The sequence below is a fragment of the Stenella coeruleoalba genome, assembly GCF_951394435.1.
Source record: "Stenella coeruleoalba genome assembly, chromosome: 11".
Lineage (NCBI taxonomy): Eukaryota > Metazoa > Chordata > Mammalia > Artiodactyla > Delphinidae > Stenella > Stenella coeruleoalba.
Genome location: NC_137157.1, coordinates 95,273,036 through 95,298,406, shown reverse-complemented (window position 1 = coordinate 95,298,406; position 25,371 = coordinate 95,273,036). Strand labels below are relative to the sequence as shown.

At 40.2% G+C, this 25,371-nt stretch overlaps 1 long non-coding RNA gene across 1 annotated transcript in view; it reads right to left on the bottom strand.

Annotated features, from left to right (window-relative positions):
* LOC307193965 overlaps positions 1–24,767 on the bottom strand; it is a 37,623-nt gene extending 12,856 nt beyond the window's left edge. The window contains exons 1-2 of the long non-coding RNA XR_013830447.1: positions 24,484–24,767; positions 19,472–19,511 (exon numbers count right to left, since the gene is read on the bottom strand). This is a non-coding gene — a long non-coding RNA (uncharacterized lncRNA). The remainder of the gene's footprint in view (positions 1–19,471; positions 19,512–24,483) is intronic.
* Positions 24,768–25,371: the final 604 nt, after the last annotated feature.

Sequence of the window (25,371 nt, the reverse complement as noted above, 5' to 3'; positions counted from 1 at the left end):
GTAATTATTGTGTGACAGCTTTTATGATCAAGATAAATGACATCTGTTATGTTGATCACCAGATCAAAAACTTGACTTAGATGCTAGGAAAAAATTGTTAGAGAACAAGTACGAACAGCCACTAAGAAATGTGCCAAAATGGACTGCTGTGTAACTCTGAATGGAGTATTTCTGGGGACCGATTCGAATTCAGATTCAAACTCAGCTCTAATTCTTTGAGCACAGCCAACTCCATAAAGAAGGCAATCTGAAACTGATATTAAAAGTTTTCAGGGGCTTCCCTGGTGGCGCAGTGGTTGAGAGTCCGCCTGCCGATGCAGGGGACACGGGTTCGTGCCCCGGTCTGGGAGGATCCCACATGCCGCGGAGCGGCTGGGCTCGTGAGCCATGGCCGCTGAGCCTGCGCGTCCGGAGCCTGTGCTCCGCAACGGGAGAGGCCACCACAACAGTGAGAGGCCCGCGTACCGCAAAAAAAAAAAAAAAAAAAAAAAGTTTTCAGCGGAACTTTTCTAACCAAAGTAATACCAGGCATTACAGGAGGTAAATAGGGAAAGTCCATGGGTTACCAATATGGCTTCTAGGTTTTCACTGTCAGATTTTTTTAACACATCTTTATTGCTGTATGATTGCTTCACAGTGCTGTGTTAGTTTCTGTTGTACAACAAAGTGAATCAGCCATATGCGTACATATATCCCCAAATGCCCTCTCTCTTGAGCCTCCCTCCCACCCTCACTTTCCCACCCCTCTAGGTCATCGCAAAGCACTGAGCTGATCTCCCTGTGCTATGCGGCTGCTTCCCACTAGCTGTCTATTTTGCATTTGGTAGTGTGTATATGTCGATGCTTCTCTCACTTCACCCCAGCTTCGCCCTCCCCACCCTGAGTCCTCAAGTCCACTCTCTATGTCTGCATAATTATTCCTGCCCTGCCACTAGGTTCATCAGTACCATTTTTTTTTAGATTTCATATATATGCATTAGCATACGGTATTTGTTTTTCTCTTTCTGACTTACTTCGCTCTGTATGACAGACTCTAGGTCCATCCACCTCACTACAAATAACTCACTTTCATTTCTTTTTATGGCTGACTAATATTCCATTGTACATATGTGCCACATCTTCTTTATCCATTCATCTGCCAACGGACAGTTAGGTTGTTTCCATGTCCTGGCTATTGTAAGTACAACTGCAATAAACATTGTCGTACATGACTCTTTTTGAATTATGGTTTTCTCAGGGTATATGCCCAGTAGTGGGATTGCTGGGTCATATGGTAGTTTTGTTTTTAGTTTTTTGGGGAACCTCCATACTGTTTTCCATAGTGGTTGTATCAATTTACATTCCTACCAACAGTGCAGGAGGGCTTTTCAACACACCCTCTCCAGCATTTATTGCCTAGATTTTTTGATAATGGCCATTCTGACCAGTGTGAGATGATACCTCATTGTAGTTTTGATTTTCATTTCTCTAATAATTAGTAATGTTGAGCAGATTTTCATATGCCTCTTGGCCATCTGTATGTCTTCTTCTTTTTTTTTGCAGTACGCAGGCCTCTCACCTGTGGTCTCTCCCGTTGCGGAGCACAGGCTCTGGATGCGCAAGCCCACAGGCCCAGCCGCCCCGCGGCATGTGGGATCCTCCCGGACTGGGTCACGAACCCGCGACCCCTGCATCAGCAGGCAGACTCCCAACCACTGTGCCACCAGGGAAGCCCTGTATGTCTTTGGCGAAATGTTTATTTAGGCCTTCTGCCCATTTTTTAATTGGGTTGTTTGTTGTTTTGATATTGAGCTCCATGAGCTGTTTGTATATTTTGGAGATTAATCCTTTGTCAGTTCCTTCGTTGGCAAATATTATCTCCCATTCTGAGCATTGTCTTTTCATCTTGTTTATGGTTTCCTTCATTGAGGTGCCATTTGTTTATTTTTGTTATTATTTTCATTACTCTAGGAGGTGGGTCAAAAAAGAGCTGTGGTTTATGTCAAAGAGTGTTTTTCCTATGTTTTCCTCTAAGAGTTTTATAGTGTCCGGTCTTACATTTAGGTCTTTAAGCCATTTGGAGTTTATTTTTGTGTATGGTGTTAGGGAGTGTTCTAATTTCATTCTTTTACATGTAGCTGTCCAGTTTTCCCAGCACTACTTATTGAAAAGACTGTCTTTTCTCTATTGTATGTTCTTACCTCCTTTGTCATAAATTAGGTGGCCATATGTGTGTGGGTTTATCTCTGGGCATTCTATCCTGTACCATTGATCTATATTTCTGTTTTTGTGCCAGTGCCATACTGTCTTGATTACTGTAGCTTTGTGTTATAGTTTGAAGTCAGGGAGCCTGATTCCTCCACCTCCGTTTTTCATTCTCAAGATGGCTTTGGCTATTTGGCGTCTTTTGTGTTTCCATACAAATTGTAAAATTTTTTGTTCTAATTCTCTGAAGAATGCCATTGGTAGTTTGATAGGGATTGCATTGAATTTGTAGATTGCTTTGGGTAGTATAGTCATTTTCACAATATTGATTCTCCAATCCAAGGACATGGCATATTTCTCCATCTGTTTATGTCACCTTTGATATCTTTCATCAGTGTTTTATAGTTTTCTGAGTAAAAGTCTTTCACCAAAAATATGGAATGCTTCACAAATTTGTGTGTCATCCTTGTGCAGGGGCCATGCTAATCTTCTCTGTTTCGTTCCAATTTTAGTATATGTTCTGCCAAAGCAAGCACTCACTGTCACAGTAAAGGTATTTGATGGAAACACCACCAACTTTCAGTTCTTCTGACAAAAATTTTTGGAGTCGTCCTTGTTTCCTCTCTTTCTCCCATATCTTATATCCAGTTCTTTGGGGAATCCTATTTGCATTACTTTAGAAATATATCTCCATCTATTACAATGACCCTGGTCAGAGTCATCATTATCTGATGCCTAGAATCCTGCCTCAGCCTTCTAACTCTCTTTACCCCTCCCTAGTATCTATTCTAAACAAGATAGCTAGAGTAAATCTTTTACAGTTTAAATCAGATCGTGTCATTCATTTACTTGAAATTCTCCAAAGGCTCTCTATCTCACTCAGAGTAAAAGCTGAACTACTTAAAGTGGTCTGCAGGGGGCTGACCAGCTCCCACCACCACCGCCCTCCTTATTTCTCTGAATCTACTTCAATTCCTTCCCCACTCATTAATCTTCACCCATACTGGCCACCTTGCTGTTCCTCAAGCACACCAAACATAGTCTTGTCTTGGGACCACTGTACTAGCTGCTTCCTTTGTCTTGAACATTAATTCCCTCACCCTCTTCAAATCACAACTCAGACAGCTTCTCAGCGAGTTATAAAAGGTTGCTTTTAATCTATATAACTTTCACTTTCTAACATACAGTATAATTTACTTACTTATTTGGCATATTTTTTCCTGGCTATCAGTATTTCCCTTCCCCCACTTGCCACATCTGAATATATGCTCCATAATGAGGAGAGAATTTGTTCTCTGATATATTCCCGGCACTTAGAAAGCTACTTGAGTGGAAGGAGGGATAAATTAGGAGTTTGGGATTAACAGATATACATTACTATATATAAAATAGATAAACAAGGACCTACCGTATAGCACAAAAAACTATATTCAATATCTTGTAATAACCTATAATGGAAAAGAATCTGAAAACAGGGCTTCCCTGGTGGCGCAGTGGTTGAGAGTCCACCTGCTGATGCAGGGGACACGGGTTCATGCCCCAGTCCGGGAAGATACCACATGCCATGAAGCGGCTAGGCCCGTGAGCCATGGCTGCTGAGCCTGTGCATCCGGAGCCTGTGCTCTGCAATGGGAGAGGGCACAACAGTGAGAGGCCCGAGTACCGCAAAAAAAAAAAAAAAAAAAGAATCTGAAAACAAATGTATATATATATAAGTGAATCACTTTGCTGTACACCTTAAACTAACACAGAATTGTAAATCAACTACACTTCAACAAAGAAAAAAGAAAACTGCTTGGTACATTTTCTGAGTAGACTAATAAGATTCAATTATAACTTTTCTTAATAGGTTAGTGCCAAATATTCTAATTAGTATCGTTCATAACAGTCTGCCCAGTATACAAAACAACTGATGCTGTTCATTGTTATTATCACTTGGTTGGGAGTGATGGGGAGATCCATGTAACATTGCACCTTACTTCACTTTTGGAACATTATCAATTAATTAATTAATTTTGATAGGTAAGAAGTGGATTTATTTAGAGAGACACACATTCCGTAGACAGAATGCAGTCCAACTCAAAAGGTAAGAGAGGCCCTGGGAGAAACATACTCCACAGAGTATGGACCATCTCAGAAGGCGAGAGGCCCTGAAATATGTGGTGGTTAGTTTTACGGGCTGGATAATTTCATAGACTAATAAGTTGGAGGAATATTCCAACTGTTTTGGAGAAGGGGGTCAAGATTTCCAGGAATTGGGCCACTGCCCACTTTTTGGCCTTTTATGGTCAGCCTTGGAAACGTCACAGCGCTGGTGGGTGTGAACGTCATTATTTTAATTTTATTATTAGTAATATCCTTTGGAACCTTCTTCCAAAAACATTTATCTACAGACATTGTCACTAGTCGAGACATTTTAGGCCCTGCACCCTTACGTTCTCTACATAGTTAACAAACATTTCACGAATGGATAAAATATGAATTCAATGAAGAGTTGTTTCTGTAAGAGGGAATCATCTCGGAAAAGTGAGTGACTAAAAAGATGTTATTGGATTAAATGTGAATAGAAATTGAAAAAGATTAGCAAAAAACCTAAAAATCTATACAGACCCTACATACAGATTGCTTGAAAAATGTGTTTAAGCTCAGACTCTATTTGAAAGAATCTAAAACTGGTTATCTTAGACTCTATAGATGTAAGATTATTCCAGAATAAGGAGGCAGAACTATAGTCAGTGAAACCAATAAAAAAGGAATAGCCTTGGCCTGATATCAAAAAATGGGGGAAAAAAATTGGAGATTGAATGTACATTTACATGTTATCAATTGGGTACATATATTCTCACACATTTTATTTTCTCAGTCATCTGAAAGTGAAGTAGAAAACATACTGTTCATTTTCTCCTAAGTATCTCCATAAAACAGAGAAGTACTTCCTGTTTTGTGTGTGTGTGTGTGTGTGTTTTCTAAAAATAGTAACATTCTCTTTCACAAACACAGTACAATTGTGAAAATCAGGAGAAATGTACAAAATCAGGAGATTAACATGAGTACAATTCTCTTATTGAATCTACAAACCTCAATCATATTTTGCTAATTTTCTCAATAATGTCTTCTGCAGCAAAAGAAAATCCCAGACCAGGTGTTGCTTTGATCACTTGCTTAAGTGATGTCTCCCAGGTTTCTCCACTGTGTACTTAAGTAATTTGTGAAAAGATGCTTGGAGAATATGTAAATATTCTCTTCACCCACTCTACTACCACCGGGTCTATTATGCAATGTCATTTTATTTAGTTGCCATGTCTGTTTAGTCCCCTTTAATCTGAAGTAGTTCTGCCATCTTTATTTGTCTTTGAGTATATTATTTTTTTCTTATTAGTTGTCTATTTTATACATATTTGTGTATGCATGTCAATCCCAATCTCCCAGTTCATCCCACCACCACCACCCCCCACCCCCGCTTCCCCCCTTGGTGTCCATACATTTGTTCTCTACATCTGTGTCTCTATTTCTACCTTGCAAATCGGTTCATCTGTTCCATTTTTCTAGATTCCACATATATGTGTTAATATACGATATTTGTTTTTCTCTTTCTGACTTATTTCACTCTGTATGACAATCTCTAGGTCCATCCATGTCTCTAGAAATCACCCAATTTCATTCCTTTTAATAGCTGAGAAATATTCCATTGTATATATCTAGTACCACATCTTCTTTATCCACTGTCTTTCAATGGGCATTTAGGTTGCTTCCATGAGCTGGTTATTGTAAATAGTACTGCAATGAACATTCGGGTACATGTGTCTTTTTTTTTTGCGGTACGCGGGCCTGTCACTGTTGTGGCCTCTCCCACAGGCTCCGGACGTGCAGGCTCAGTGGCCATGGCTCACGGGCCCAGCCACTCCGTGGCATGTGGGATCTTCCCGGACCGGGTCACGAACCCGTGTCCCCTGCATCGGCAGGTGGACTCTCAACCACTGCGCCACCAGGGAAGCCCTGTTAAACATTTCTTGAATCTTCTCAATTTTTGCCTCCATTCTTTTTCTGAGATCCTGGATCACCTTCACTATCATTATTCTGAATTCTTTTTCTGGAAGTTAGCCTATCTCCACTTTGTTTAGTTGTTTTTCTGGGGTTTTATCTTGTTCCTTCATCTGGTACATAGTCCTTTGCCTTTTCATTTTGTCTATCTTTCTGTGAATGTGCTTTTCGTTCCACAGGCTGCAGGATTGTAGTTCTTCTTGTTTCTGCTGTCTGCCCTGTGGTGGATGAGGCTATCTAAGAGGCTTGTTCAAGCTTCCTGATGGGAGGGACTGGTGGTGGGTAGAGCTGGGTGTTGCTCTGCTAGGCAGAGCTCAGTAAAACTTTAATCCCCTTGTCTGCTGATGGGTGGGGCTGAGTTCCCTCCCTGTGGGTTGTTTGGCCTGAGGTGACCCAGAACTGGAGGCTACAGGCTCTTTGGTGGGACTAATGGTGGACTCCGGGAGGGCCCATTCCAAGGAACACTTCCCAGAACCTCTGCTGCCTGTGTCCTTGTCCCCATGGTGAGCCACAGCCACCCCCCTGCCTCTGCAGGAGACCCTCCAACATTAGCAGGTAGGTCTGGTTCAGGCTCCCATGGGGTCACTTCTCCTTCCCCCTGGGTCCTGATGCACACACTACTGTGTGCGTGCCCTCCAAGAGTAGACTCCTTGTTTCCCCCAATCCTGCTGAAGTCTTGCAATCAAATCCCGCCAGCCTTCAAAGTCACACTCTCTGGGAATTCCTCCTCCCGTTGCTGGACCCCCAGGTTGGGAAGCCCGACGTGAGGCTCAGAACCTTCACTCCAGTGGGTGGACTTCTGTGTTGTAATTGTTCTCCAGTTTGTGAGTCACCCACCCAGTGGTTACGGGGTTTGATCTTATTGTGATTGTGCCCCTCGTACTCTCTCACCATGGCCTCTCTCCTGTCTTTGGACGTGAGGTATCCCCTTTGGTGAGTTCCAGTGTCCTCCTGTCGATTATTGTCCAGCAGTTAGTTGTGATTCCGGTGCTCTCGCAAGAGGGAGTGAGCACACGTCCTTCTACTCCGCCATCCTGAACCCATTTCCTGTGAGTATATTACTTTTGAAGAATGTGTCTGGCAGTGACTTTGTAAAAGTTTTTCTGATTTTATAATAATTAACATTCCATTATGATACACGCCATCATTTTTTAAAGTACAATGCACTTAATTAAGAGGCTTTTCTGATAAAATTGTACATTTATGTTTAATAATTATTTACCAACAATTCATTGTGATTATGATCATTTTGATTGTGCACTAATAGAAATGTTAATAACAACAAATCTAGAAGAATTAGAGTTAGGCATTTAAAAACTTCTTCTCACTGTATTATATCAGAGACAAAGAATGTCAATTAGTTCTGATCGTCTGGTTAAAGCTTCAGTGTATTCTAGGACTGAGTAAATATGCTGGGAGACAGATTTCTCACTATGAGAGAAGAGAGCTAAAAGTATGGAAGAGAGCCATTAAAGTGAACCCTGGGATATTGAATTGGATTTGGAAGTATCAGTATGAATTCATAGATTTTAATAGACAGATAAATAGAGACATGGAGATATAGATGTGTGTGTGTGTGTGTGTGTGTGTGTGTGTGTGTGTGTGTGTGTGTAAGTGGCTCTGACTGATTTGAGAACCTAAAAGCAATGACACCCCAGAAGCAGTAAACTCATTTACTGCTGAGATATTAGTTTCTAAATACCATTCTCTACGAAAAGAACCAGGATTCCTTAGATAAATGGCTGATTCCAGCCTGGAAGAGAAAAGCCTATATTTTTTTTCTTTCATTTCCATTTAAAATTTTATTTTACCTCAATTTTTAATTCTAAATAAAAATTCTGGGGGCTTCCCTGGTGGCGCAGTGGTTGAGAGTCTGCCTGCCGATGCAGGGGACACAGGTTCGTGCCCCAGTCCAGGAGGATCCCACATGCCACGGAGCAGCTAGGCCCATGAGCCACGGCCACTGAGCCTGCGTGTCCGGAGCCTGTGCTCCACAACAGGAGGGGCCACAACAGTGAGAGGCCCACGTATTGAAAAAAAAAAAAATTCTTCTGCATTTAGTTGTGATTACATTTTTTTAACACAGAAACAATCAAAACAACATAATTGTACTGAAATGTCGGTGTATAATTATTAAACATTAAAATACAAATTTATTGGAAAAGCTTCTCTTAATGAAATAAGTTCGTTTGAAAAATTGTAGCATGTAACACATATATATTGAATCTAAAGAAAAAAAAGGTCATGAAGAACTTAGGGGCAGGACAGCAATAAAGATGCAGACCTACTAGAGAATGGACTTGAGGACATGGGGAGAGGGAAGGGTAAGCTGGGACAAAGTGAGAGAGTGGCATGTACATATATACACTACGAAACGTAAAACCGATAGCTAGTGGGAAGCAGCCGCATAGCATAGGGAGATCAGCTCGATGCTTTGTGACCACCTAGAGGGGTGGGATAGGGAGGGTGGGAGGGAGGGAGATGCAAGAGGGAAGAGATATGGGGACATATGTATATGTATAGCTGATTCACTTTGTTATAAAGCAGAAACTAACACACCATTGTAAAACAATTATACTCCAATAAAGATGTTAAAAAATTGTACCATGTATTTATAAATTATAAATGCTATTTATTACCATAATCTGTAGAATTCAGCATGAATTCCATCTTAATTTTTTATAGATAAAGATGCTGAGAGGAGGAGCTTCAAATGGCGGAAGAGTAAGAGGCAGACATCACCTTCCTCCCCACAAATACATCAGAAATACACCTACAGGTGGAACAACTCCTACAGAACACCTACAGAACACTGGCAGAAGAACTCAGACCTCCCAAAAGGCAAGAAACTCCCCATGTACCTGGGTAGGGCAAAAAATATTGAAAAAACAGAGACAAAAGAATTAGGACAGGACCCGCACCAGTGGGAGGGAGCTGTGAAGGAAGAAAGGTTTCCACACACTAGGAAGGCCCTTTGTGGGTGGAGACTGTGAGTGGTGGAGGGGGGAAGCTTTGGAGCCACAGAGAAGAGCGCAGCAACAGGGGTACAGAGGGCAAAGCGGAGAGATTCCTGCACAGAGGATCGGTGCTGCCCAGCACTCACCAGCCCGAGAGGCTTGTCTGCTCACCCGCTGGGACAGGTGGGGGCTGGGAGCTGAGGCCCCGGCTTCGGTCAGTTCCCAGGGAGAGGACTAGGGTTGGCTGCATGAACACAGCCTGAAGGGGGCTAGTGCACCACAGCTAGCCAAGAGGGAGTCCAGGAAAAAGTGTGGAGCTGCCGAAGAGGCAAGAGACTTCTTCTTGGGCTTTCCTGGTGGCTAAGTGGTTAAGAATCCACCTGCCAATGCAGGGGACATGGGTTCGAGCCCTGTTCTGGGAAGATCCCACATGCTGTGGAGCAACTAAGCCCATGCGCCACAACTACTGAGCCTGCACTCTAGAGCCCACGAGCCACAATTAGTGAGCCCACGTGCCACAACTACTGAAGCCCGTGCTCCTAGACCCCGTGCTCTGCAATAAGAGAAGCCACCGCAATGAGAAGCCCACACACCACAACGAAGAGTAGCCCCTGCTCGCCGCAACTAGAGAAAGCCCACGCACAGCAAAGAAGACCCAACGCTGCCAAAAATAAAATAAAAATAAAAAATAAATAAATTTAAAAAAAGAGAGAGAGAGAGAAAGACTTCTTCTTGCCTCTTTGTTTCCTGGTGCACAAGGAGAGGGGATTAAGAGAGCTGCTTAAAGGAACTCAAGATATGGGCGCGAGACGCGGCTATCAGCGCAGACCCCAGAGACAGACATGAGACGCTAAGGCTGCTGCTGCCGCCACCAAGAAGCCTGTGTGCGAGCACAGGTCACTCTCCACACCAATCCTCCCGGGAGCCTGTGCAGCCTGCCGCTGCCAGGGTCCCGTGATCCAGGGACAACTTTCCTAGAACGCACGCCGCGCCTCAGGGTGGTGCAACGTCACGCTGGCCTCTGCCGCCGCAGGCTCACCCTGCATTCCGTACCCCTCCCACCCACCCCCAGACTGAGTGAGCCAGAGCCCCCGAATCAGCGGCTCCTTTAACCCCGTCCTGTCTGAGCGAAGAACAGACGCCCTCCGGCGACCTACACGCAGAGGCGGGGCCAAATCCAAAGCGGAGCCCCTGGGAACTGTGAGAACAAAGAAGAGAAAGGGAAATTTCTCCCAGCAGCTTCAGGAGCAGTGGATTAAAGCTCCACAATCAACTTGATGTACCTGCATCTGTGGAAGACCTGAATAGACAACAAATGATCCCAAACTCAGGAGGTGGACTTTGGGAGCAACGATAAATATATATTTTTCCCTCTTTCTCTTTTTGTGAGTGTGTATGTGTATGCTTCTGTGTGTGATTTTGTCTGTATAGCTTTGCTTTTACCATTTGTCTTAAGGTTCTGTCTGCCCTTTTTTTCTTTTTTAAAAATTTTTTCTCAATAATTATTTTTTAATAACTTTATTTTATTTTACTTTATTTTATTTTATCTTATCTCCTTCTTTCTTTCTTTCTTTTTTCTCTCTCTTTTATTCTGAGCTGTGTGGAGGACAGGCTCTTGGTGCTCCAGCCAGGTGTCAGGGCTGTGCCACTGAGATGAGAGAACCAAGTTCAGGACACTGGTCCACAAGAGACCTCCCAGCTCCACGTAATATCAAATGGTGAAAATCTCCCAGAGATCTCCATCTCAATGCCAAGACCCAGCACCATTCAACGACCAGTAAGTTACAGTGCTGGACACCCTCTGCCAAACAACTAGCAAGACAGGAACACAACCCCGTCCATTAGCAGAGAGGCTGCCTAAAATCATAATAAGGCCACAGACAGTCCAAAACACACCACCAGACGTGGACCTACCCACCAGAAAGACAAGATCCAGCCTTATCCACCAGAACACAGGCACTAGTCCCCTCACCAGGAAGCCTACACAACCCACTGAACAAACCTTAGTCACTGGGGACAGACGCCAAAAACAATGGAAACTACGAACCTGCAGCCTGCGAAAAGGAGACCCCAAACACAGTAAGTTAAGCAAAATGAGAAGACAGAGAAATGCACAGCAGAGGAAGGAGAAAGGCAAAAACCCACTAGACCAAACAATTGAAGAGGAAATAGGCAGTCTACCTGAAAAAGAATGATAGTAAATATGATCCAAGATCTTGGAAATAGAATGGAGAAAATACAAGAAAAGTTTAACAAGGACCTAGAAGAACTAAAGAGCAAACAAACAGTGATGAACAACACAATAAATGAAATTTAAAATTCTCTAGAAGGAATCAATAGCAGAATAAGTGAGGCAGAAGAACGGATAAGTGACCTGGAAGATAAAATAGTGGAAATAACTACTGCAGAGCAGAATAAAGAAAAAAGAATGAAAAGAATTGAGGACACTTTAAGAGACCTCTGGGACAAAATTAAACACAACAACATTCGAATTATAGGGGTCCTAGAAGAAGAAGAGAAAAAGAAAGGGACTGAGAAAATACTTGAAGAGATTATAGTTGAAAACTTCCCTAATATAGGAAAGGAAATAGTCAATCAACTACAGGAAGCACAGACAGTCCCATACAGGATAAATCCAAGGAGAAAAACGTCAAGACACATATTAATCAAACTATCAAAAATTAAATACAAAGAAAAAATACTAAAAGCAGCAAGGGAAAAACAACAAATAACATACAAGGGAATCCCTATAAGGTTAACAGGTGATCTTTCAGCAGAAACCCTGCAAGCCAGAAGGGAGTGGCAGGACATATTTAAAGTGATGAAAGGGTAAAACCTACAACCAAGTTTACTCTACCCAGCAAGGATCTCATTCAGATTCAACGGAGAAATTAAAACTTTTACAGACAAGCAAAAGCTAAGAGAATTCAGCACCACCAAACCAGCTTTACAACAAATGCTAACGGAACTTCTCTAGGCAGGAAACACAAGAGAAGGAAAAGACCTAAAATAATAAACCCAAAACAATTAACAAAATGGTAACAGAAACATACATATCGATAATTACCTTAAATGTAAATGGATTAAATGCTCCAACCAAAAGACATAGATTGCCTGAATGGATATAAAAACAAGACCTGTATATATGCTGTGTACAAAAGACCCACTTCAGACCTAGGGACACAAGCAGACTAAAAGTGAGGGGATGGAAAAAGATATTCCATGCAAATGGAAATCAAAGGAAAGCTGGAGTAGCAATTCTCATATCAGACAAAATAGACTTTAAAACCAAGACTATTACAAGAGACAAAGAAGGACGCGACATAATGATCAAGGGATCAATCCAAGAAAAAGATATAACAATTGTAAATATTTATGCACCCAACATAGGAGCACCTCATTACATAAGGCAAACACTAACAGCCATAAAAGGTGAAACCGACAGTAACACAATCACAGTAGGGGACTTTAACACCCCACTTTCACCAATGGACAGATCATCCAAAATGAAAATAAACAAGGAAACACAAGCTTTAAATGATACATTAAACAAGATGGACTTAATTGATATTCATAGGACATTCCATCCAAAAACAACAGAATACACTTTCTTCTCAAGTGCTCATGGAACATTCTCCAGGATAGATCATACCTTGGGTCACAAATCAAGCCTTGGTAAATTTAAGAAAATTGAAATCATATCAAGTATCTTTTTCGAGCACACGCTATGAGAGTAGAGATCAATTACAGGAAAAAATCTGTAAGAAATACAAACACATGGAGGCTAAACAACACACTACTTAATAACCAAGAGATCACTGAAGAAATCAAAGAGGAAATCAAAAAATACCTAGAAACAAATGACAATGAAAACATGACGACCCAAAACCTATGGAATGCAGCAAAAGCAGTTCTAAGAAGAAAGTTTATAGCAATACAATCCTACCTTAAGAAACAAGAAACATCTCAAATAAACAACCTAACCTTACACCTAAAGCAATTAGAGAAAGAAGAACAAAAAACCCCCAAAGTTAGCAGAAGGAAAGAAATCATAAAGGTCAGATCAGAAATAAATGAAAAAGAAATGAAGGAAATGATAGCAAAGATCAATAAAACTAAAAGCTGGTTCTTTGAGAAGATAAAAAAATTGATGAACCATTAGCCAGACTATAAAGAAAAAAAGGGAAAAGACTCAAATCAATAGAATCAGAAATGAAAAAGAAGTAACAACTGGCACTGCAGAAATACAAAGGATCATGAGAGATTACTACAAGCAACTATAGGCCAATAAAGTGGACAATCTGGAAGAAATGGACAAATTCTTAGAAATGCACAACCTTCCAGGACTGAACGAGGAAGAAATAGAAAATATGAACAGACCAATCACAAGCACTGAAATTGAAACTGTGATTAAAAATCTTCCAACAAACAAAAGCCCAGGACCAGATGGCTTCACAGGTGAATTCTATCAAACATTTAGAGAAGAGCTAACACCTATCCTTCTCAAACTCTCCCAAAATATAGCAGAGGTAGGAACACTCCCAAACTCATTCTACGAGGCCACCATCACCCTGATACCAAAACCAGACAAGGATGTCACAAAGAAAGGAAATTACAGGCCAATATCACTGATGAACATAGATGCAAAAATCCTCAACAAAATACTAGCAAACAGAATCCAATAGCACATTAAAAGGATCATACACCATGATCAAGTGGGGTTTATCCAAGGAATGCAAGGATTCTTCAGTATACGCAAATCAATCAACGTGATACACCATATTAACAAATTGAAGGAGAAAAACCATATGATCATCTCAATAGATGCAAAGAAAGCTTTTGACAAAATTCAACACCCATTTATGATAAAAACCCTCCAGAAAGTAGGTAAAGAGGGAACTTACCTCAACATAATAAAGGCCACATATGACAGACCCACAGCCAACATCATCCTCAAGGATGAAAAACTGAAACCATTTCCACTAAGATCAGGAACAAGACAAGGTTGCCCACTCTCACCACTATTATTCAACATAGTTTTGGAAGTTTTAGCCACAGCAATCAGAGAAGAAAAAGAAATAAAAGGAATCCAAAACAGAAAAGAATAAGTGAAGCTGTCACTGTTTGAAGATGACATGATACTATACATAGAGAATCCTAGAGATGCTACCAGAAAACTACTAGAGCTAATCTATGAATTTGGTAAAGTAGCAGTATGCAAAATTAATGCACAGAAGTCTCTTGCATTCCTATACACTAATGATGAAAAATCTGAAAGTGAAATTAAGAAAACACTCCCATTTACCATTGCAACAAACGGAATAAAAGACCTAGGAATAAACCTACCTAAGGAGACAAAAGACCTGTATGCAGAATATTATAAGACACTGATGAAAGAAATTAAAGATGATACAATTAGATGGAGAGATATACCATGTTGTTGTATTGGAAGAATAAACATTGTGAAAATGGCTATACTACCCAAAGCAATCTACAGATTCAGTGCAATCCCTATCAAACTACCACTGGCATTTTTCACAGAACTAGAACATAAAATTTCACAATTTGTATGGAAACACAAAAGACCCCGAATAGCCAAAGCAATCTTGAGAAAGAAAAACAGAGCTGGAGGAATCAGGGTCCCTGACTTCTGACTATACTACAAAGCTACAGTAATCAAGACACTCTGGTACCGGCACAGAAACAGAAATATAGATCAATGGAACAGGATAGAAAGCCCAGAGATAAACCCACGCACATATGGTCACCTTATCTTTGAGAAAGGAGGCAAGAATATACAATGGAGAAAAGACAGCCTCTTCAATAAGTGGTGCTGGGAAAACTGGACAGATGCATGTAAAAGAATGAAATTAGAACACTCCCTAACACCATACACAAAAATAAACTCGAAATGGATTAAAGACCTAAATGTAAGGCCAGATACCATCAAACTCTTAGAGGAAAACATAGGCAGAACACTCTATGACATAAATCACAGCAAGATCCTGTTTGACCCACCTCCTAGAGAAATGGAAATTAAAAAAAAATAAACAAATGGGACCTAATGAACCTTAAAAGCTTTTGCACAGCAAAGGAAACCATAAACAAGACGGAAAGACAACCCTCAGAATGGGAGAAAATATTTGCAAATGAAGCAACTGACAAAGGATTAATCTCCAAAATTTACAAGCAGCTCATGCAGCTCAATATCAAAAGAACAACCCAATCCAAAAATGGGCAGAAGACCTAAACAGACATTTCTCCAAAGAAGATATACAGATTGCCAGCAGACACATGAAAGAATGCTCAACATCATTAATCATTAGAGAAATGCAAATCAAAACTACAATGAGGTATCACCTCACACCAGTTAGAATGGCCATCATCAAAAAATCTAGAAACAATACATGCTGGAGCAGGTGTGGAGAAAAGGGAACCCTCTTGCACTGTTGGCGGGAATGTAAATTGATACAGCCACTATGGAGAACACTATGGAGGTTCCTTAAAAACTAAAAATAGAACTACCATACGACCCAGCAATCCCGTTACTGGGCATATACCCTGAGAAAAGCATAATTCAAAAAGAGTCATGTATCAAAATGTTCATTGCAGTTCTATTTACAATAGTCAGGACATGGAAGCAACCTAACTGTCCATCAACAGATGAATGGATAAAGAATATGTGGCACATATATGCAATGGAATATTACTCAGCCATAAAAAGGAACAAAACTGAGTTATTTGTAATGAGGTGGATGGACCTAGAGACTGTCATACAGAGTGAAGTAAGTCAGAAAGAGAAAAACAAATACCTTATGCTAACACATATATATGGAATCTAAAAAAAAAATGGTCATGAAGAACCTATGGGCAAGACAGGAATAAAGATGCAGACCTACTAGAGAATGGACTTGAGGATACGGGGAGGGGGAAGGGTAAGCTGGGACAAAGTGAGAGAGTGGCATGTACATATATACACTACCAAATGTAAAAATGATAGCTAGTGGGAAGCAGCCGCATAGCACAGGGAGATGAGCTCGGTGCTTTGTGACCACCTAGAGGGGTGGGATAGGGAGTATGTATCGGAAGGAGATGCAAGAGTGAAGAAATATGAGGACATATGTATATGTATAGCTGATTCACTTTGTTGTGGGGCAGAAGCTAGCACACCATTGTAAAACAATTATACTCCAATAAAGATGTTAAAAAAATGCTGAGAAATCTAGTTCAGATAAATAATGGAAATAGAAATGGAGAAAGTTTTGTTATAGCAATGTCATTTGATTTGTTGAACTCCTTTTAAGGTATATTTCAAAAATCATGTAATGAAATGATACATGCACCCCAATGTTCACTGCAGCACTATTTACAATAGCCAGGACATGGAAGCAACCTAAATGTCCATCTACAGAGGAATGGATAAAGAAGATGTGGTACATATATGGTACAAATGAACTTATTTACAAAACAGAAATAGAGTCACAGATTTAGAAAACAAACTTATTGTGATGAGAGGGGGAAGCGGGGGGCAGGGGGGAGGGATAAATTGGGAGATTGGGATTGACATATATACAATACTATATATATAATAAATAACTAATAAGAACCTATTGTATAAGCCAGGGAACTCTACTCAATTCGCTGTAATGACCTATATGGGAAAAGAATCTAGAAAAGTGTGGATATATGTATACGTGTAACTGATTCACTTTGCTGTACAGCAAAAACTAATACAACATTGTTAATCAACTATACTCCAATAAAAAAATCATGTAATGAAATATGATTAATAATTATTACTAATGATGACTCAGTCAACCATTCTAACAGATACTCCTTCAATTTTGTAACCAAGCAGGACCCTACGAGACCTTCCCAGAATAGACCCCGACCCATGTCCTCTGCCTGTTTTTTGTCTATAGAAAAACTTTAGTGAAAGAATAAATTTAATCAGAGAAGTGAGAAAATGCAGAAAGGAAAACAGTCAAGCAAGACAAAATAAAAATACTTCAGCCGTTCAAAAAAGTCAAGGACTTTTAGTTCTTCCAAGGACTATAGATAACATTCTGAGCCATGTCCTTTGAGCTGTTTTGCAGATACTGAAAAACAGCTACCAGGTGGAAGAAGTTAACTGCATGCTTCCCAGAAGCACCTATAGCTATGAGTCTATGACTAAGGAGAAAAATGATTTAATACTGTGTGGCCACAATATTCTTTAGACTCTGGAGAAAACTGGTTAAGATGAAACTCTCTTGAAATTCCAAAACTTGTTCTCTTGGCATGTGCAGTTAGAGAAAGCTGGCATGATAAAAATTTTTTTTTTCAGAACACTGACACTGAGAGGACAAAAATATTCTTAGGAGAAAACTTGAAGTTAACTCTTATCATGTCCTTGAAATATAAACACAGCCCACATCGACGGAGACAACCACCTTGGTTCAATTAGTAGAACCTAAACTGAGAAAAAAAAAAAGAAGACAAGAGGCATATATAATGGCCAACAGCTCCTGTTATGTATAAAGTTAAAATCCAAATATAGAATAATACAAAAGGCAGGGGGAGGACATGAATGGGGGTCTATTCTGGGAAGGCCTCATAGGGTCCTGCTCCGTTACAATTTTACTAAAAGCAAAGAAATGGAAACATTCGTTCAAATGTAGCTGTCACCTACAAGTAGAGAAATTCTCTTTTAAAGCTGAACCAGTATTTCATGTTATATTAATTGACACATTGGAGTTTACTACACTCCAGGGAAGTGCACCTTGATCAAACTGAGAGGAAAGAAAGATATATTTCTTTCTTTTGTGAGGTAGGGAAAGGCAGTTGTGATGGGGGAATTTGGAAGGGAGAAATTTTAGCAAAATTCATATGAAATTGAAGATCTGGGCAATGATTCCCTTTAAGCTCTCTTTGCCAGCACGACCTTTGGAAATACCACCAAAGATACAGGTACTCAAGTCTGAAAACTGCTGAACTAGATCATAGGTAAGGTCCTTTTCGCATTCTAATATTTCATGAAATATAAACTTCAGGAGGGACTTTCCTGGTGGCCCAGTGGTTAAGACTCTGCGCTTCTACTGCAGCGGGGCATGGGTTCGACACCTGGTCAGGGAACTAAGATTCCACATGCTGCATGGCCAAAAAAATTAATTAATTAATTTAAATAAATAAATAAATAAATAAATAAACTTCAGGAAATTTGGAAGAGAGCAACTTTTTCCAACCACTGGTTTGAAAAACACGGGTTTGTTACAGTAGAAAAAAATATTTATATCAGTAAATGAGGTAACTGAAATATCCTTATTTCAATTACTGTTGTTGAAAAAGTTAGTAAAAATTATAAAAATATTTTACACTTTAAGGGGAACAGTTTGGGAGCCTTCAAGTGGGTATAGGTAGCAGTGAGATTGGATCAAAGGTAATGTGATGAAGTGGATCTGGAACATAGTTGACAAGGATGTTAAAAGTTGCTTATTATTGTTGAAAAAACAAACAACCCAATCAAAAATGAGCAGAAGATCTAAGTAGACAATTCTCCAAAGAAGACATAGAGATGGCCAAAAAGCACATGAAAAGATGCTCAACATCACTAATCACTAGAGAAATGCAAATCAAAACTACAATGAGGTATCACCTCACACCGGCCAGAATGGCCATCATCAAAAAGTCTACAAACAATAAATGCTGGAGAGGGTGTGGAGAAAACTGAACCCTCCCACATTGTTGGTGGGACTGTCAACTGGTAAAACCACTATGGAGAATAGTATGGAGGTTCCTTAAAAAACTAAAAATAGAACTACCATATGATCCGGCAATCCCACTCCCGGGCATATATTCGGAGAAAACCATAATCCTAAAGGATACATGCACCCCAATGTTCATTGCAGCACTATTTACAACAGCCAAGACATGGAAGCATCCTAAATGTTCACTGTCAGAGGAATGGATAAAGAAGATGTGGTACATATATACAATGGAATATTACTCAGCCATAGAAAAAGAATGAAATAATGCCCTTTGCAGCAACATGGATGGACCTAGAGATTCTCATACTAAGTGAAAATAGTCAGACAGAGAAAGACAAATATATGATATCACTTATATGTAGAATCTAATTTTTAAAAAGAGATACAAATGAACTTATTTATAAAACAGAAACAGACTTACAGGTATCCAAAACAAACTTATGGTTACCAAAGGGGAAACGGGGCATGGGGGGATAATTCAGGCACTTGGGATGAACACACACATACTATTATATATAAGATAGATAACCAACAAGGACCTACCGTATAACACAGGGAACTCTACTCATTATTCTGTGATAACCTATATGAGAAAAGAATTTTAAAAAGAGTGAATATATGTATACGTATAACTGAATCTTTGTGTACTTTGCTGTACACGTGAAACTAACACAACATTGTAAATCAACTATACTCCAACAAAATTAAAAATTTTAAAAAGTTGCTGCTGCTTATTATTATTTGGATATAGTAAAATTATTCTATACACCCAAAATTTGAAACTATAACCATTAGCGATTGAAGAATTTTAGCTATCAATGGGCCTATATTTTTTATAACTTGATATAGGTTGCATGAATTTAGACATTGTGATACATAATTTTAAAATATTTTTTGGAGGAAGGTCGTCAAAAGGTACAAATTTTCAGTTATAAGATAGGTAAGAACTAGGGATGTAACGTACAGCAGGATGACTATGGTTAACACTGATGACACCAGGTATGAAAGTGGTTAACACAGTAAAGCCTGAGAGTTCTCATCACAAGGAAAACAATGTTTTCATTTTCCGATTTTTTAATCATATCTGTATGAGATAATGGATGCTAACTAAATTTATTGTGGGAATCCTTTCACAATATATGTAATTCAAACCATTATGCTGTATACCTTAAATTTACACAGGGATATATGTCAAGTATATCCCAATAAAGCTGAAAAATATTGAATAAAATAAAAATATTTTCTGGATTATATTAGAGGGAAACATTAATTTGTGAATAAAGATTTTGGTATTTTTTGAAATATATCATTAGACAATAATAACATTCACAAATATTTTTGATGATTGTAACACACACATTATGTTAAGTGAATAAGAAATATGTATCTTTACTAAGAAAGTATAACTTTTGTCAGAATTTGTTTAAAAGGGGATAGATATATACGGTTATACTAGTAGAGAATTAGACTGAGCTCGCATTAATTGTCTAGTCTTCTTTTGCCCTTTATGGAGAATGGTCATCTAGACCTAATTATCCTTTGTGATAGAGTGCCAGGACTCCCTTGGTTTCAAATTCTTCAACTATTATTTTTCAACTTTTCTGGAAAGTTCTTTGCCCTTCATACATATTTTTTCCTCAAATCCCCAGAATGCAATGTGTTCTGACTCCTTTGTGCTCTTCACCTTAATTAACTCAATATGTCCTTTTTCTCAGATTATTTTGCCTAATGTTCTAGCACATCAAGTATAAATTTAAGCTTCACATTTGCAAACCCGCCATTTACACTGAACGTATAAAGTGTGGATGGTGGCACAATATGATGCTTGTTGTGTATAAATAGTTCATTACAGGCTGCTTATTGACAAATAGTTGGCTTTCATTCCATCATACACCGATTTTCTTCTCCCTCAATTTTAGTAAATGGACGCCTGCTATTGTTCGTCCCTGTGATAGTTTTTGTCATGTACCAGTTCCAGTCATTTGTTCCAGATGATCCACTTGTGCTTCACTTACTGTCTTCACTTCCTCTCCAAATCAATGAGTGCTTCAAAACTGGGGGTCCTGCCTTCCAACAGATATTTATGAGACAAAAGCAATATGTTGTCTTTGTACCATTTTATCACCAGCCACAGACTGCTTATCTTTCTCTCTACTCCATCCAACAATTGCTATGGCTAACCTACCTAATATCACACTTTTATGGTTTACAGCTGGCCTAGATTACACCCATATTGAGTATAAATTATTTTTCTCTACCAAGTAACGTTATGGATGCCCCTCCGTGTTCACTATCCCCTTGAAAATGATCATTTGCTTAGCCTTGCATTTGTTCTTTAAGCTAGTCAAACACAACTACACTTTTTGTACACAGCAGCTATTGAATATGTCATGTGTAATCCGACACTGACCTTTCTTCTTGCTCTCAATCTTTTCTTGCTCTTTCTCCATGTTTCCCGTAATATAAACCCTTTGCTCTAAATCCGGACTCCGATTTTATCCCTGGTAGCTCAGATTTCACGTTAGTGCCTGACATTCCTCAGTATTTGATATCTGAGTTCTGCAATATTCTTCAGTTAAGACTTGAAATTTCAGCTTTTCCCTTTTAAGAGTTCTTTGTGAGAAAGCAGTTTATGTTCACAATTTGCTTTTCCTTTCACCCAACCACACTCAATACAATATAGTGTCTACTCCACATTTTATGTTTTTGTATTTAATCAACAATGACTTACCTGATGGTGTCTGAAAGAACTAGAAGAAACATGTATGAACACCATGCATCCTTGATCTCAGGATGTTAGGACTGTCCAGAACGTGTAAGTACATTTCCAGTCCCACAAGCTATCAGGAGCCCATAAGAATAAAATAAGAGTCTTGAACAATATGTCCAAGATCAAACATCTTAATCTGTGTAAGGGTGACATAATCAGCCTCCTCCCTTTTCTCCTAATGTTTCTGGTATTTGTCTAGTGATGGGCAGTTAAATGAACTAGAAACAGAGATAGGATTTAGTAAAACGTGAATATTGACCAAAGGATTTTACTCATACAAACATTTGTCAAGATCAACTGCTCAGATCTAAACTTCAGCTGAAATGAAGTTAGCTGCCATCATGAATTGTCCTTTTTAAGACTTTGATGCTTCTAATTACTGATTCGGAATAGAAAATGAATTGGGGTGTGGCCACATCCCTGTGGATGATGGGAATGTATTATAATTTTCAAAGTATCCTATAAGCTGAAAATGTCAAAAAACAGACATACATAGGATGGTGTTCTACTTAAATTCTGAGGAGAAAAATAGATAACCTATAATCCAAAGGAGTAAAACAACACTGGACTCAGATTTACCTTCTGCAACAGATGGCAATGGATAGAGAATAAGGAATTGTTGAAAGAAAATGTTTATGTCCCATTAATTCTACCCAATCAAGTCATCTGTCACATGTGAAGACGGCAGAATATTTTAGTTACGTAAGGTTTTAGAATATGTACATTCACACACAAGGTCCAAAATTATTTGATAAAGAAGAAACATAAGTAACTAATTAAGAAAGATATAGGAAAGCAGAACAAGGAGCAAAGCAAAGGGAGACAGAAGAAAATGTGTGTCAGCAGGACTACTGAGTAAGCCCTTTTGGAATCAGCAAAACTAAGCATGGGAGGAAATGCTGAGTTTATTATTCAGGAGAATTTGTGGTTGAATTTTTCACCTCTTGCCATGCTCTTCTTCCTTCCCCAGTCCTCCTTCCCTGGCTACTGTCTCTAGGGTTAGTGAGGGAAGGAGAAAGTAAGCATGAAGGGGAAGTAAATGTGGAAGGAATGAGGAAATGCAGTCAATGTAAGGGCTATGACCTCTTCTTAAACAGAGAAAGGAAGTAAAAACGTGCAACTCTGAATTACAGCAATTAAAATGAGGGCCGTAGTGCGTTCAGGAAGGCTCATATGATTTGGAAGGCTATGATTTGGGGTTAAAAGACTATCAGTTTTCCCTGTCACTTTTTTCTCTTAAGACTATGTTATGGAATACTGTTTAACTGACCTGGCTTAAAAGTTATTGGTCCTTACGGAGTGATGGAAGATAGAAAAAGGATGGTAGCAAGAGTTGAACATAGAAAAAAAAAGAGTTGAACATAGGGTCGAATTGAGACCTTCAGGGTATTCCAAGATCTGAAGACATGGTGTTCTTTCATATACATAATTCAAAATAAAAATATAGTAAACTTTAAAATGTAAGGAAGTTCAACAAAATTCTGGGTTATTTCCCAACAATTACTCCTTCAATGGTTTGTTCTCATTTAAAATATGAAAAAGTTTTCTCCAATTGCATTTGAATGCAATAACTTAGTGGTACCCTAAGCACATGCCTAGTCTTTCTGTTAGGTAAGCCTTTACTGGGATTGTATCTAAAAACTTGTGCGTGTGTGTGTGTGTGTGTTGTGTGTGTGCACAGCTGTAAATCTCTTCCTTGATTCCCATCAGTGAAATTCATACATCCTATTTAGCAACCTCAGCTGCTTCATAATTTTACTTTCTCCAGGATTTCCTAGACCTTTTCCTAGGCACTCCCTTACGTTACGCCTTTATGTTCCTATTTCATGCACCCTGTCCTCTTAGGTATCTCCAACTGCTCTCTCTCAAATATGTCATATTCCTGTTAGTTTATAACACATCTTGAATTTATTCTTTACAGCTTGTTTACCTCTATCTTCAGTCTTCTAGACCTATAAAACCTTGATTTACCAGTGAAGGTAACTTGTTTCCTGCCTCCTTTTGCTCTAAGCCTTAGACTGTTCTGTGTCTGTGTCTCAATGAGAGAGTTTGCCTCGTCCTATGTTTGTGCTCCTTCCAATTATTCCTGCCTTCTAGGAATGCTGTTAAGCTTAAATGAGGCACTGATTATAAAGTGCTTACTACACGTCTGAGAAAGATTAGACAAGCATTAAAATTTGCTTCTGGTTGTTTGCCATGGAGTTAGCTGGCAGAGATTGAGGTGAAAGTGAACGTTTTACGCTATTAATACCCACCCCAATTTTGTTTTATTCCCACTCACACATTGGGTTTAAGGACCTATGGTCAAACTATAAAAACTAAATAATGGTAATTCCCTAAGGGAAGTGTTCAAATATAACTTTTGCAACATCAATAATGAAAAAAAATACACTCTGAAAATTTAAGAAATTTGTTACAGTTTGTTGTTACAATTTAAGCAACAGCAACAAACTGTAACCTCTGTCCTCGTGGAATGTGTATCCTAGCTAGGAGAGATAACCAATAATCAAAATCAATTAGTAAAATATATATTATATTAGATGGTGATCAATATTATGGAGTACACATTGAGGAGCTTCAAGATGGCGGAAGAGTAAGACGCGGAGATCACCTACCTCCCCACAAATACATCAGAAATACATCTACACGTGGAACAGCTCCTACAGAACACCTACTGAACGCTGGCAGAAGACCTCAGACCTCCCAAAAGGCAAGAAACCCCCCACGTACCTGGGTAGGGCAAAAGAAAAAAGAATAAACAGAGACAAAAGAATAGGGACGGTACCTGCACCTCTGGGAGGGAGCTGTGAAGGAGGAAAAGTTTCCACACACTAGGAAGCCCCTTCGCGGGCGGAGACCTCGGGTGGCGGAGGGGGGAGCTTTGCAGCCGCGGTGGAGAGCACAGCAACCGGGGTGCGGAGGGCAAAGAGGAGAGATTCCCGCAGAGGATCAGTGCCGAGAGGCACTCACCAGCCCGAGAGGCTTGTCTGCTCACCCGCCGGGGCGGGCGGGGCTGGGAGCTGAGGCTTGGGCTTAGGTCGGAGCGCCGGAGAGGACTGGGGTTGGCGGCGTGAACACAGCCTGCAGGAACTAGTGCGCCACGGCTGGCCGGGAGGGAGTGCGGCAAAAAGTCTGGACCTGCCAGAGAGGCAAGAGACCATTGTTTCGGGGTGCGCGAGGAGAAGGGATTCAGAGCACCACCTGAGTGAGACCCAGAGACAAGCATGAGACGCTGAGGCTGCTGCTGCCGCCACCAAGAAGCCTGTGTGCGAGCACAGGTCACTCTCCACACCTCCCTTCCGGGAGCCTGTGCAGCCCGCCACTGCCAGGGTCCCGGGATCCAGGGACAACTTACCCGGGAGAACGCACGGCGCGCCTCAGGCTGGTGCAACGTCACGCCGGCCTCTGCCGCCGCAGGCCCGCCCCGGACTCCGTGCCCCTCCCTCCCCCCCCCCCCTCGCCAGCGGCCTGAGGGAGCCAGAGACCCCGAATCAGCGGCTCCTTTAACCCCATCCTGTCTGAGCGAAGAACAGACGCCCTCCGGCGACTTACACGCAGAGGCGGGGCCAAATCCAAAGCGGAGTCCCCGGGAGCTGTGAGAACAAAGAAGAGAAAGGGAAAACCTCTCCCAGCAGCCTCAGGAGCAGCGGATTAAAGCTCCACAATCAACTTG